A 14,631-nucleotide genomic window follows, 5' to 3' on the forward strand; every position below is an offset into this window, starting at 1 on the left:
TATTTTCCTTCTTGAGCTTTTTTGTTTGTTCTGTTCATCACAAAAAAACTCTGTCAACATTGTTCTTGAAATAAATTCATTGTTAGCTAAAGAGCGTAAGTTATCTGTCTTTCGAAAGCTAACAATTTGCCAATCTTCAAGGTGTAGTTGCAAGCTTATCACAGCAGGATTAATTTGATTCAAAGGGAATTTGTATATTCTCCACATTGCTTCTGGAGGAGATATCCATCTTGCAAATTGAAACATTGTGATCTCATCAATATCTTCATTATTGTGTTGGCCTACTATGTGAAATGCTATTTTTTCATGACCCTTGTATATATATTTATACAAGTACTTGACAATCTTAATAGTAGAGAAAATTTCCACATTAATGTGACAATCAAACTTTGCAAGAAGATATGGGTTGTAGGGTACCCATCTATTGTCCAACATGTGTCCTCAAACTTTAAGTGTTTCATTATTGTTGCGCCACCTATAGTTAGGGTATCCATCAGCTTTCATGGTTGTCATTGAAACAAAATCTTTGGGATAATGGTTCTTACATAGGCTATTTTTCATACAAACATTATTAGAATTCAAAGAACCACAAGGATCATGCATTATGTGTTTGACAACCATTGAGTACAAGTCTGGAAACTTTTCTTTGTCAGGCAACTCGGCAAATATGAAATCATCAAATTTTTCTAGAGAATCTAGTTTATGACCTCGCTAAAGAATAAAAAGTAAATGAACATGAGGAAGGCCCCGCTTCTAAAATTCGATTACATATGTGTAAACTGCAACTGGACCAAATAGTTTTTTTCTTATAACTTCATTTTTCAAGTGCTCAAATTTGCTTCTAAATACTTGTAACATGCCCCAGGGGGTACCCACGTGCGTTAAACAGTTCGGACTCCTGAGATCTATTTGATCTAGTCTCATGAGTGTAATGTGAAACATAGATGAGAATCCAGGTTTGGAAACTTTCATTGAAAATCTATTTTATTGCAATTTTGTCAAAAATGGACTGCGAATCTCAGAGTCGCTACCTAATATTTATTTTGGAAATTTTGGAAACCAATGACTAGCGCCAAGGCCACTATTCATCGTAACCAAAGTTGTCTTGGTTCGGAACCTTAGGTATAGAGGGGAAGGTCATTAATTGAGCACCCCCACTCACCCAATCAAAAGATTGGCCTTTACTAACCATGATATGAATTTTAGTTTCTTTATATGTTTATGTTTTGATTATTTAGTAAATCCTAAAATTTACTATATGAAGCATACAAGTGTAGACTATGTCACTCACTTTGGAACAACTTGATTTCATGTAGTTTTGAAAGAGTTTTGAAGATGTACAACCCGAATAAATTGAGTTTACAAACATGAAAATCAACATCATTCCAAATTAAGCGACATAACCTCCATCTACTGACATTCATAGAGTTATATCACATAATCAAATAGCCTCATGGTAGAATGCTAAACATAGTAAGAAAAACACACACAAACGGGATGCTAAAGCATAAAAACTTACATGTTTGACGTCCTGCGAACAAGCTACAAAACAAAGTTAGTAAAACATGCATGATCTTATATACAAAATCCTTATGCAATTCACTCATGAGATGCAACTAAAGATTCGGCTTCTAAGATATGACATGTGAATCATCTCAAGAACATGGGGTAGTACACATAATCACATAGGAATTGATTAAATCCACAAATGTAAAATTAGCTGAATCAAGATGCATGAAACAAGGATGCAAAGCATGAATATAATGAAAGACAAAATATGATGCATATTCATAGATAAAGAAAGCAAGTTAAAGAACGGGATAGAAAGAAGCGGGGCGAGGAATTATTACAACACTTGAAAGAATAATTACAAACTAAATTAGAGAGGGATGAGGAGAATATTACATCAAAATAAAAACCTTGCAAAACACTCAAAATAAAAATAAATAAAATAAAGGCTTCATGTTCCTTGGAACCGCCGGTGGAAATTGGTCAACATTGGGAGATTACACTATCTTGTCCGGAAGAAGCTTACCGACCGGCAAAAAATAAGTCGGCCGGCCAACTAGGCCGAGCAAAACCTTCCAAAGAAAGATTGAACTTCTTGATTTCCAAACTTCCTCTTGATCACCCTCAAGTGTAGGAAGTGTGTTATCAAATCCTCAATTTGAAATTATGGAGTTTATGGTATGGAAAGTGGCTAACTCTTTAGTTTTTCTCACTTTTAATCACTAAACACTCTTCCTTATAATCTGGGCAATTGATCTTTGGCTATATCAAAATTTTTGGAGTAGTTTTGGTGTATGGAAATGAGGAATTTTAGTAGCTATGGAAGGTATGGGGTGTATATGGAAGATATGAGTATTTTTGGCTCAAAAACTCAAATTTTCTATCTTTTTTCACCATTTTCTCACTCTATTCTCTTTAATTTCGTGGTCCTTCCTCTCTCTTACAATGTGATCATTATATATAGGCAATGAGGGAGAGTGAAGGTAAAAAAGAAGGTGGGAGACAAGGTGAGAGACAAGAGTGTGATAGGAGGGCAAATTTTCAAGGTGGCTGCATGGGATACTTCTTTATAAATGTAAACAAAACCTCTTTTTGACAATGGGGGATCAGTGGAGATAATGGAGGATGAGTGGGTGCACTTGAATGGATCAGAAAATAGGTAAATGGGGTGTCCTAACCGAACCAAACCAAGAAAAATGGGGCTGCTGCTATTTTGGGCCAAGTCAACAAAATTTGCTATTAAACCCAACTTCAAATGGGCATACCTCCTTCATCTGGACTTGGACTTAAGTGGTTCTTGGGTCTAAATTGAAGCCCCATAAGTCTACTTTCCAATGGTGGTGGCCTCACATATAAATTCCAACTATACAAAGAGATGTGCCTAATTTAGTGAAGGCTATTCATTTCCCTCGGGCCAGGTCAACAAAATCTGCTCTTAAGTCTAACTTCAAATGGGAATATCTCCCTCATCTAGACTTGGGCTTAGGTGGTTCTTGGGTCTAAATTGAAGCCCCAAAAGTCTACTTTCCAATGGTTATGGCGTCACATTTAAATTCCAAGTGTACAAAGAGATATGCCTAATTTAGTGATGGTTGTTCATTTCCCTCTTAATGATTTGATGCTCATTCTTTTCCTAAACTAGTTTTCTTTCATCCCCTCCTATTTCCTTCAACTCCAAACCTATAAAAAAAAATGTTTTTAAATATTTCTCAGGTCTAAAATAGTTTGGCCAAAAAATGTGTAAAGGTTGGAATTAAAGTTTAAATTCCATCTCTCTTATTGAGGATTCTATGAGAAACACATTCTAATTGTTATTATCGGGTAATCAAAAGAAAACGTCTAAGTCTTAGGGCCAGTCAAAATAAGGTGTCTATAGTTGCCCCTCTTTGGCAGAGCTCAAAGTCATTTCATGACGTGAGTGAATGTCAAAGCCTGAATATGACCCTTTTGACAAGGCTGTAAGATTTGGGCAAACAAACAAGATGCAATGCAAGTGGTTGAACCCGAAGGCTGCCTACGTATCCCTTTGTAAGGAATCAAACCAGCGTAGTTCAGGGGTAGAATGCAAATGATATGTAATTTAAAATTGAACTCTCTTTTTTTTGTGTCTTTTTTGAAAAAGTGCATGACTAATGCAATACAACAAGTAATATGAAGCATAACAAGTGATACAACCCAAACACATCTACGTAAGAGAACGAAATGTAACCGATGAATGGTCCCAAAACAAGGAAGGCATTAACCAAGCGATAGTCTTAAACAACAACCCAAGAAAAAGGGAGGTATTAACCAATAATAGTTTGGACCGCTAACTCGAGAAAGGGATAATTTCTTTATCCCGAAAAAGAGCCAGTACAAGTGAGTGTTTTTTACAACCCAAAAAACGGGAGCCAGCATAAATTATGTCAAATGGTGATGTGAATAGATTGTAACCAAGTGATGCAACATGTAACTATGCAAATGATATGCTAATGCAAGTGAAAATCGATTTTTTTTTCTTTTATTTTGGAAACGTATGATGTGTACAATGCAAGATGTAATATATAGTGAGGCAAGCTTCATGCAAATGATATTAAATAAAAGAGGGTGCATCGCATATAAATGTGCATACTGCACAAATGAAAGAAGGAGGTGCATCGCATATAAATGTGCATACCGCACAAATGAAAGAGGGGGGGTGCATCGCATACAAATGTGCATACCGCACAAATGAAAGAGGGGGGGTTGTAGACGTCCCCGAACGCCCCGGGAGGGTGAGTCCCGTTCTGTTCATTTGGGGTCACTACAGCTCGGACTCGATTTGTGTCACGGTTCTTAATCTTGAACCAAAGAGTCCAAATCTGGCAAATCATTTTGAGAAACAGATTTTTGGAAAGAAGTGCCAAACATGGACTGCTTTGCCAGATACAGAGTCGCCACCTAAATATTTTTTTTATGGGGGAATTTAGGAAACCCTGACTCGGTGCCGAAGGCCATATGTCCGTCATCACCGGAGTTTCTCGGCTCGGGAGCTAGGGTACGATTGGGGAAGGTCAGCTATGAGCACCCCCTCTCGCCCGATCCGAAGATCGGCCTCTACTGACCGTGATATCCGTTTTTGAAAACATTATGTGTTCTTATTCCAATTGTTAGCCTAGAATTACTATGTTATGCGCACAGCAAAACAAGTATAGACTAGATCGCCAAATTTGGAAAGAAACATTGCATATCCGTTTGTTTTGGAAAATGTTTTGGAATTTGCTACTCGCAAGTAGGCTAAAATGCGGATTTCAACGAGTTTTTCCAACTCAAACAATCCAACCTTCACCCACAGGCATTCAAACAGTTTATCTCATATAAGCACTTAGCCACATGGTAAGCATACTATCATGGCAACATTCACACGCATGCAATATGCTAAAGCGAAAATACTTACATCGTACTTCGTGCCAAAACAATAAACTAGTTAGCAAACATGCATGTCCTAGTTCATATTAAAATGACTAATGCAACACAAGCAAAAATATGATTAGGATAGGCTCGGCTAATCTACGATGACATGTGAAATACTACAACTAACACGTATTCAATTTGGAAATTGAAATACAGATGCAGTTAGAATGATGCGCCGAGCCCGGTGCATGTAAGACAAATGAATGAATGCATACATGTATTGCATGAGGTATGCTAATTTAAACGTGCCCTAATACTAACCATCAATGTAGGTAAATAAAAGGGAAGAAAGAAGTGGGAATTGGAAGACATACACACCACTCACACACACTTATTACAGATTTGCCCTCGCCCGGAGGGACCAAATAAATAATACAAATTAATTAACTACGCAAGCTAATTAAATATTACAAATTGCCTAATCAGTTAACAAACTAATTTAAACTAGGAAAAGCAGTAAACCGCCTCGGGAGGAGAGCCAGATGCAGCGCATGCTCGGGTCCTGCTCGGAAGTGCACGACCATGCATAGTCTGCCTCTGTTTTCCCTGCTCTGCCTCTCTGAAGATTGCCAAAGTCTCAAGGATGCTTCTCTGGATATTGGGAATCACCACTGGCTGAGTAGAATTACCACCGGCAATGAATTGGGGTCACCGGCACAAAATGAATCCATCGGCTGGTGATTTACTACCGGTCGGCAATGTATACTGCCGGTCGGCAAAGAATGCCTGCAGAACCTGCAACTCACAGCAGCAGAGGACAGAACTTGCATGGCAATACAATTCAAGCAATGTATGCACCAATCATGTCCCCTATCATGTTTGTGACTCAAAAGGGCATGCGTCTCGATTCTCGGACCGCCAATCACGCATTTCCATGCATGATGGCCCAAAGAATCAAGTGTGCAACTTTCATGTCAAATGAAATGCAAACCAAACAAATGAACCAAGGCCCAATTCCTATCACCAAGTCAAGGAACAAGGCATGCATGCAAGATGCAATGCAACCTAGGCATGCAAGCTAAGGATGCAACATGGCATGACAAGACACTTATGCAAGCATACAAGCAAACATGAGGCAATGCAAACTGATGAAAGGGTGGACTTAGACATGATTTAGGCAACTCTAAATAGGCCTAAAACAGTGGCCAAAAACTAAGGAATTGGGATCAAACATACATACACACATGCAAGTAAGTTGGACCAACACTTAGGCATTAAATAAGCAACTCTAAGGCACACTTGAAAAGGGATATCATGGACAATTAGCATGCAACATAAGCTCTGAAAATCATGTTAAAACATGGTGCCAAACCAAGCAACAAGGCAAGCTAAACATGCAACAATGGTCCAAGCATTCAAGGCTCACCAAAGAGGCAATGGACTACACTTAGTACAACCACACATGGCAGGACTTAGGCAACCAAAAACAGAGTTTTAACACATGAAACTAAGCCCAAAAGACCAACTAGATAGCATATAGATGGTTTGAATTTAAAGGCATGCATAAATGCTAAAACATGGAGCATGCAAGGCAAGCTTCCAAAGCTTCAAAGAGGCATCCAAGGCAAACATATGAGCATGTCAAGGGGACTGAAATAACATGTAGGGTGGTTCCAAACCACCGAAATGATGCAAGCAACACATACTACACATTCACATACTTGAAGCATACAAGCTCAAATACAAAGGAGCTATACTACGCATGCCAAGATCAACCCAAACAACTATGGACAGACCTAAAACATGGCAAAATGAGCATAAAACCTTCACAAGGCTAAACCTAAAACATGCTAGAGCAAAGGCTAACAACCTAAGGCATATTAAGGCAATAACAAGGCATTACATGGTAGGTATGCTAAGTATGCATGGTGTACCAAAACCAACAATAAACAGAGGCATATTATGATATAATAGGCACAAAAAATAGCCAAGGCATGGTCAACATGAAGCTTAGCTAGATGCTCCCTTAAGAGGCCAAAAATGGTCCATTTCAAGGACAATAAGGAGAGGGGGCGGCCCTCTCCTTCTTGGGACCTCAAGGCACCATCCTCACCTCTGAAATCCCTCAAGATTTCACTGGTGAGGAGGCCCAAACATCAAGGTCTCGGAGCTCACTCAAAATAGCACAAAATGGGGCCTTTCAAGGCCTAAGAGGGGTCAAACACCTCCAAACCACAAAACACTCTAAACAAACTATTTAAAGGGCTAAAAAACAGAACTTTTTTGTATTATACAATAAGCACGAAAACAGCTCTAAGATAGGTAGAAAAGCAATGCAAAAATGGGAAATAAAAGGGAAGTTTCTCACCCTTGTAGATCACCTTCACCAATGATGCTCCAACAGCCCTCCTTGGCTTGAATCCAGCTCCAAAACCTCAAAAACAACCTCTTAGAACCTCAGTAGCTAAGTGAAGGTGAAATACTATGTGTTTGTGTGCAATAGTAAGACACAAACACAATTACACACACAAAGGTAAAAAGAGAGAGGTATAGAGATAGAATGTGTATGGATTCTAACCCTAGAACTCAAAACCCTAATATGGCTGTCTAAACTCTCTAAAGTGTCTAACCCTAAGCAAGGGAGAGAAGGGCTCCTCTTATAGAGCTTATTGTCTTGTAAAGCTTACAAGACAAGCTTCTAAAGAGGGAGATCCCTCCATACGTGTATGGAGGGGAGCCAAATGCAAGACAGCTGTGATAAAATATCTACAAAAGCAGATGCACAGTAGTCGGCCGGCCAAAGATGCCATTTTGGCAAAAGGGAGTGCCGATCGGCAATAAATAGTGCCGACCGGCAATATACATTGCCGATGGCAGCAAAAACCAGCCGGTGGCCTCTGGCCATGGCCGGTGGTGTGTGGGGATGCCTTGTAAGGCATTCCCTGCCACTCCAAGGCAAAATGCAAGTGTTTGGTGCAAAACCAGACACTGAACAGTCAAGTTCAGAGATCCTGAGGCAAGGCGCGTAGCCGAGACCTCCAGGAACTCCAAACGAACACAAACATGGATAATCACCAAATGTTCCAACGGTGACGTCCAAGTCTTGAGGACGGTCAAAAATGGGGTGTCTACAGGGGTGCATCGCATACAAATGTGCATGTCGTACAAATGAAAGAGGGGTTGCATCGCATACAAATGTGCATACCGCACAAATGAAAAGAGGGGTTGCATCGCATACAAATGTGCATACCGCACAAATGGAAGAAGGGGTTGCATCGCATACAAATGTGCATACCACACAAATGAAAGAGGGGATTGCATCGCATACAATGAAAGAGGGGTTTGCATCGCATACAAATGTGCATACCGCACAAATGAAAGAGGGGGTTGCATCGCATACAAATGTGCATACCACACAAATGAAAAAAGAGGAATGGTGTTAACACAAGGCACACTCGATGTTAATCAACAACCTAACGCGTCTCACGCAAGAAGAGGAGGGGTGGTGTAAACAGACAGACTCACCTACTATTTTTAACCGATTTACAATCCTAATGCGTCGTATGCATGAGGAGGAGGGGTGCATCGCATGCAAATGTGCATACCACACAAATGAAAGAGGGGGTGCATCGCATACAAATGTGCATACCGCACAAATGAAAAAGGGGGGGTGGTGTGAACAGACAGGCGCACCTACTGTTTTTAACCGGTTTGCAATCCTAATACATCTCACGCGAGAGGAGGAGGGGTGGTGTAAACAGACAGGCTCACCCGTTGTTTTTCACCGATTTACAATCCTAACGCGTCTCACGCGAGAGGAGGAGAGGTAGTGTAAATAGATAGGCTCACCTGTCGTTTTTAATAGATTTATAATCCTAACGCGTCGCACGCAAGAGGAGGAATAGTGAACTTGAGATCCAAACGCATTTCATGCGAGTGGAGGAATAGAGAACTTGAGATCTAAATGCGTTTCATGCGAGTGGAGGAATAGTGAACTTGAGATCCAAACGCTTCTCACGCGAGATGAGTAAATGTGGTGTAACCAAGAGGCATACCTAACTATATCTCATACGAAAATGGGGAAAGTTTTAACCAGGTGAACACAATCCTAACACGCTTCACGTGAAAGGTGAAAATGTGGTGTAACCAACAAGCATACCTAACCATATCTCATACGAAAAGGGAGAAGGTTTTAACCAAGTAGACTTGCAATCCTAACACGTTTCACGTGAAAGATGTAAAGGTGGTGTAACCAACAGGCATACCTAACCTTATCTCATATGGAGAGGGGGAATGTTTTAACCGGGGAGAATATATAACAATGGTATAACCAACAGGCGTATCTCAACGTATTTCATACGAAGAGAGGGAAGGTTTTAACCAAGGAAGAAAACAATAGTGTAACCAACAAATGTATCTCAACGTATTTTATACGAAGAGAGGGAATGTTTTAACCGAGGAGAATAACAACGGTGTAACTAACATGCGTATCTCAACTTATTTCATACGGAGAGAGGGAAGGTTTTAACCAATGAGGAAAATAATGGTGTAACCAACAGGCATATCTCAACTCATTTCATATAGAGAGAGAAAAGGTTTTAACCAAGGAGAATAACAATGGTGTAACCAATAGGCGTACCTGACCGTATCTCATACGGAGAAGGGGAAGGTTTTAACAGGGTGAACGTCATATCCTAACACGTTTCACGTGAAAGATGAAAATGTGGTGTAACTAACAAGCATACCTAACCGTATCTCATACGGAAATGGGGAATGTTTTAACTGAGTAAACTTGCAATCCTAACTCTTTTCATGTGAAAGGAGCAAAGGTAAATTCGAAGTCCAAATGCGTCTCACGCGAGTGGAAGAATGGTAGAATGATTTCTTGCTGACAAGGAGTAATCTCTACATGTAGAAGCCACAGATGCTGCTTTTCTTCCTGATCATATTCACAACTTTCCCTATTCTCCAACAGGATAACAGACTAGGTTAATTTAGTGTCCAGAATTGAGGCGCATACACACTACCTCAACCAATGGGGCTGCCATACAGATTTCAAGCCGGGGATACACCCTTGGGTATTTAAACCAGACTTTAGTTTCGAAAATTCTAAACCTTTGCATTCTGGGCATCGCCATTCGAACTCTAGTTTCCACCGTCGCAGTTGGTCTCCTAGGAACTCATTGCAAACACAGGCAGGTGGCTATACCAGACCGCCTGAAGTCATTCGGGCACGACAAACACCAAAAGAATTACAGCTTTAGAAGATTTAAGGTCTCCTAGACCTAGGTGGTGCACAAGACAGTGCGAGTGAGGTGCACAAAACAGTGCGATGTAGGGAAATGAATGCACAAAATAGTGCTATGCAAGGTACACAAAACAGTGCGATGCAAGGTAAATGCACAAGACAATGCGATGAAAGATGAATGCACAAAACAGTGCTGTGTAGGTGTACAAGACAGTGCAGTACATGGTAAATGCATAAGACAGTGCGATACAAGGTGCACAAAACAGTGCAATATAGGATGCACAAAATAGTGCGATACAAAATGAATGCACAAAACAGTGCGAATGAGGGTGAATGAAGGCACAAAACAGCGCTATATGAGTGCACAAGATAGTGCGATGTGGTGAATGCGCATGATAGCCAATATAGGTGCACAAGACAGTGCGATGCGCAAGATAGTGCAATTGAATTGAAATGCACAAGACAGTGCGATGCACAAAATAGTGCAATTGATTTGAGATGCACAAGACAGTGCGATGCGCAAGATAGTACGATTGAATTTGAAATTGCACAAGACAGTGCGATATGCAAGATAGCGCGATTGAATTTGAAATTACACAAGACAGTGCGATGCGCAAGATAGCGCGATTGAATTTGAAATTACACAAGACAGTGCGATACGCAAGATGGTGCGATTGAATTTGAAATTGCACAAGACAGTGCGCTGCGCAAGATAGCGCGATTGAATTTGATGCACAAGACAGTGCGATGTGCAAGATAGCGCGATTGATGCACCAGATAGTGCGATGCACAAGATAGCGTGATTGAATTTGAATTGTGCGGTAGATGCTTGAAGTGAGATTATTGTGCGATAGATGCACAAAATTTGAACCACATACCGTATACATATACCATAAACACAAAATGCAAGGACACGGGGGTTCGACCCTCTGATCTCAGGTCCTCAACCACTGAGCCGAACCACTGAACCAAGCCACTCTTGTGACAAAATATTCAAACAAATATATATATACTTATACAAGACATATATACATAAAACCAAAACAAAACAAAAGAAACACTCGTTGCTATGGGGGTTCGAACCTCTAACCTCAGGCTTAATGTTTCAATCCTCAACCACTGAACTGAACCACTGAACCCAAGCCACTCTTGTGACCAAATATGCAAACAAATATATATAATACATAGATGCACAATACATATACACATATATACATATATACAACTCTTCCGCCTCTCTCTGTTTTTGTCTCACTCTCTCTTCCTTCATCTTCTTCGAGTGTCGTGTCTGGCGCACGATTTCAACAATCGTAGTGCTTGACTGATAGGCTGTCCAATCCTGCCCCGATTGTCAATGATTGTCTCAGCTTTTCTCTCTCTTTGTCTTCTTCTTCGCTCTCTTCTTAAGTAAAGGCCTGCGAGAAAGAGAGAGAGAGGCAGAGCAAAAGCCTGCAAACTTTCTTTGCCACCACTTTGCAACCTCTTTCTTTTGCATTACTCTCTTCTGCCATGGCTTCTTCACATGGTTCTCTCACTCTTTTTCCAGACCTAAACAAGTCCACGATAGAGATGACCGATTCCGACTCCCCTGAACCTCAACCACGGGCTCATCTTCATTCCCTTGTTTTCAGCTTTCCAGCGATGTCAGTTGACCAAATCATGGCGGCACAGTCTAACATCGAAGCAAACTCGTACACGTTGAGGTCATGTGTGGACACTGTGACTGCGGTCTCCAACTTGTCCCGTTGATTGTAGAATAGGACGTGTGAGGTACATAAGTTAAATACACAACTCTTCCTCCTCCAACGTATGTACAAAGACACTCGAGTGGAAATTAGTGTGTTGAAAAAGCAGAACAAAGAGCTGAAACGACAGGCCACCTCCGTGGCTCGATTCGGAGTTTCTTCGCATAACCAATTTGATGGCCGGCGAGGAATAATCTCCTTCGGAAGCTCTGCCAAAGCCGAGGCAGAGTCTTCAAGAGTTTCGAAGGAGTATAGATGAAACGAGGCAGCTGATGATAAAGTCAGGCAACGTAGCTGTGTGCAAATGAAGCTGGTTGTAATCTTTGCCACCGGGCTGTTGCTGAAAAACTAAGAAAGTGCTAGTCTCTTTCTCTCTCTCTCTCTCTCTCTCTCTCTCTCTCTCTCTCTCTTTTTGTTTTTTTTTTTTTTTTTGTTTTTCTGGGTTTGTTTTGTTTTGTTTTGTTTTTGTTTTTGTTTTTTTTTCTTCAGGGTTTTGTCTCTGTAATTGGGGATGTCATCTCCTGACTACAATAAAATTAAGTTTCACGTTTGCACATGAATGGTGTGACTGGCATATCACTGTGAGCTTGAAAACAATTTTGTTTGAATTTGGAGAATGATTGAATTGTGAACTCTGAAATGCACATTGATTCTATACTGACCTGAAGCAAAAAAATGACTTAGCGAAAAAAAACGAAGCAAAGCAATCCAAACACACTTATATACTCTGACTGGTATTAACAGAACGTAAAAAAACATGACTCTGAAACATAGCCATTGAGCCTAGGCGATTCTGCAGTTTGTCATGATGGGTTGAAATTAAAACTGATGGGCCAACCAAAAAGTTGGCCAACGAACTCATGATCCAGCCAAAGAGTTGGCCAACAAACTCATGACTCAAGCGGTGGAGAAGATAGAATCTCCGACTCGACTATGCCCTTAATTCATTATGCCCTTAATTCATTGCCTTGATTTTTTTTTTCCTCTCGATTTTTTTGTAAACAATGTTTTGATCAACATGAGAGTTAGATTAGCATACTTATTCCATTTTCTGTTTTGAAATCATGTAAGCTAAGTTGTGAGTACTGAAAATTTTCCCTTTTTTAAGTCCAAAGAATGGTCTGGTTTTGCAAAAATGGAATAATTTTCAAGAAAATTAGTCAACTTCATTCAAAATAATCAAAACCTATTTTTGCAAATGGCCACTACCCAATCAACATGGAATCAACCATTGGGATGTATAGCCCCGAGCCAGATAATCCTGAATTGGTTCTGTTATAGCAATGGTGATAACCGAATCGAGCCAATCCGATCTGAACCGATTCGAACTGAACCGATTGAAGCCGAGTGGAACTGGACCGAATCGAACCGAACCGAATCGAATCGAACTAAACTAAACCGAATGGAGCCAAGTTGAATCAAACCAACTGCACCGAGCAGAACGAAGACAAATCAAGCAAACGCGGATAGGACAGCTAAGTCGACTAAAGATACATCAATCAAACATAGACGGGATGAATGAGTTGAAAAATTATTAGGGCCGAACTTCAAGATGAAGCTACCTACGCATCCTAAAGATAGGAATCAGGCCCACGTAGTTTCGGTTAAGGTTCACTCGGGTATTGACACTCTCCTTTTGTGCGCTAACTTTTGCCAAAGTCGCCCTTTTGAGTTTTCAGCCTTTTGAGCTTTTCTCTTTTTTCATTTTTCTCATTCTTTTTTTTTTTTTTGGTTTTTAACTTTCTATTTTTTATTTATTTTTTTACTCTAACTTTTGTCTGAGTCTCCCTTCTGGGTTTTCAACCCAGTGAGCCTCTCAAGGATGGTACTTTTGTTTTGACTTGTCCATGTTGATTGGTTGTGAAATCTGTAGGCCATCTATGAACGATTGCTACACTTGACCAGTAGATATGATGATGTAGAGACTAGGCTAATTGGGCCTGAATTTGCCTCTAGTGCAGTGGATAAGAACTTAATTGTCCTTTTTTCCTCAAATTTTGGGTTTTGACTTTCTGGGCGGTCTTTATTGGGAAACAATCTAGTTTTAATTCATTGATCACATCCAACCTTATTGCCCCTAGTTCAAGGGCTGTTTCCATTTCGGCTATGCCCCTAGTTGAAGAGTTGTTTCAAATTTGAATCATATCATTGCCCCTAGTTCAAGGGGGGCTGATTCCAATCTAACTCATATTTGACCTTATTGCCCCTAGTTGAAGGGCTGTCTTCATTTGAATCACATCATTACCCCTAGTTTAAGGGCTGATTCCAATCTACATCACATCCGACCTTCTTGTCCCTAGTTCAAGGGCTATTTACAATTTGAATCACAGGCCCTACGTGGTTCTAGCTAAGGTTCACTCGGGTATTGATACTCTTCTTTTATGCTCTAACTTTTGCCAAAGCCGCCCTTTTGGGTTTTCAACCTTGCAAGCTTTTCATTTTTTCATTTTTTTTTTGTGCTCTAACTTTTGCCTGGGTCGCCCTTCTGGGTTTTCAGCCCAGCGAGCCTCTCAAGGGTGGTACCTTATTGCCCCTAGTTCAAGGGTTGCCTCTATTTAAATCACATTATTGTCCCTAATTCAAGGGTTGTTTCCATTTCGGCTATGCAAGCCTCACACTTTTGGTTGATTACTGAACACTTCGAATCACAGTTTGAAAGCTAAGGAGCTAAGGAGCTAAGGAGATTGAACCTCAAGTCAAGAGGGATCCTATGCTGTATAATCAATTCCAGGCATGTCTTCGTAGGACCATGCAAAA

The sequence above is a fragment of the Camellia sinensis genome, chromosome 10 (genome assembly GCF_055761805.1).
Source record: "Camellia sinensis isolate YWXY chromosome 10, ASM5576180v1, whole genome shotgun sequence".
In the NCBI taxonomy this organism is placed as follows: Eukaryota; Viridiplantae; Streptophyta; class Magnoliopsida; order Ericales; family Theaceae; genus Camellia; species Camellia sinensis.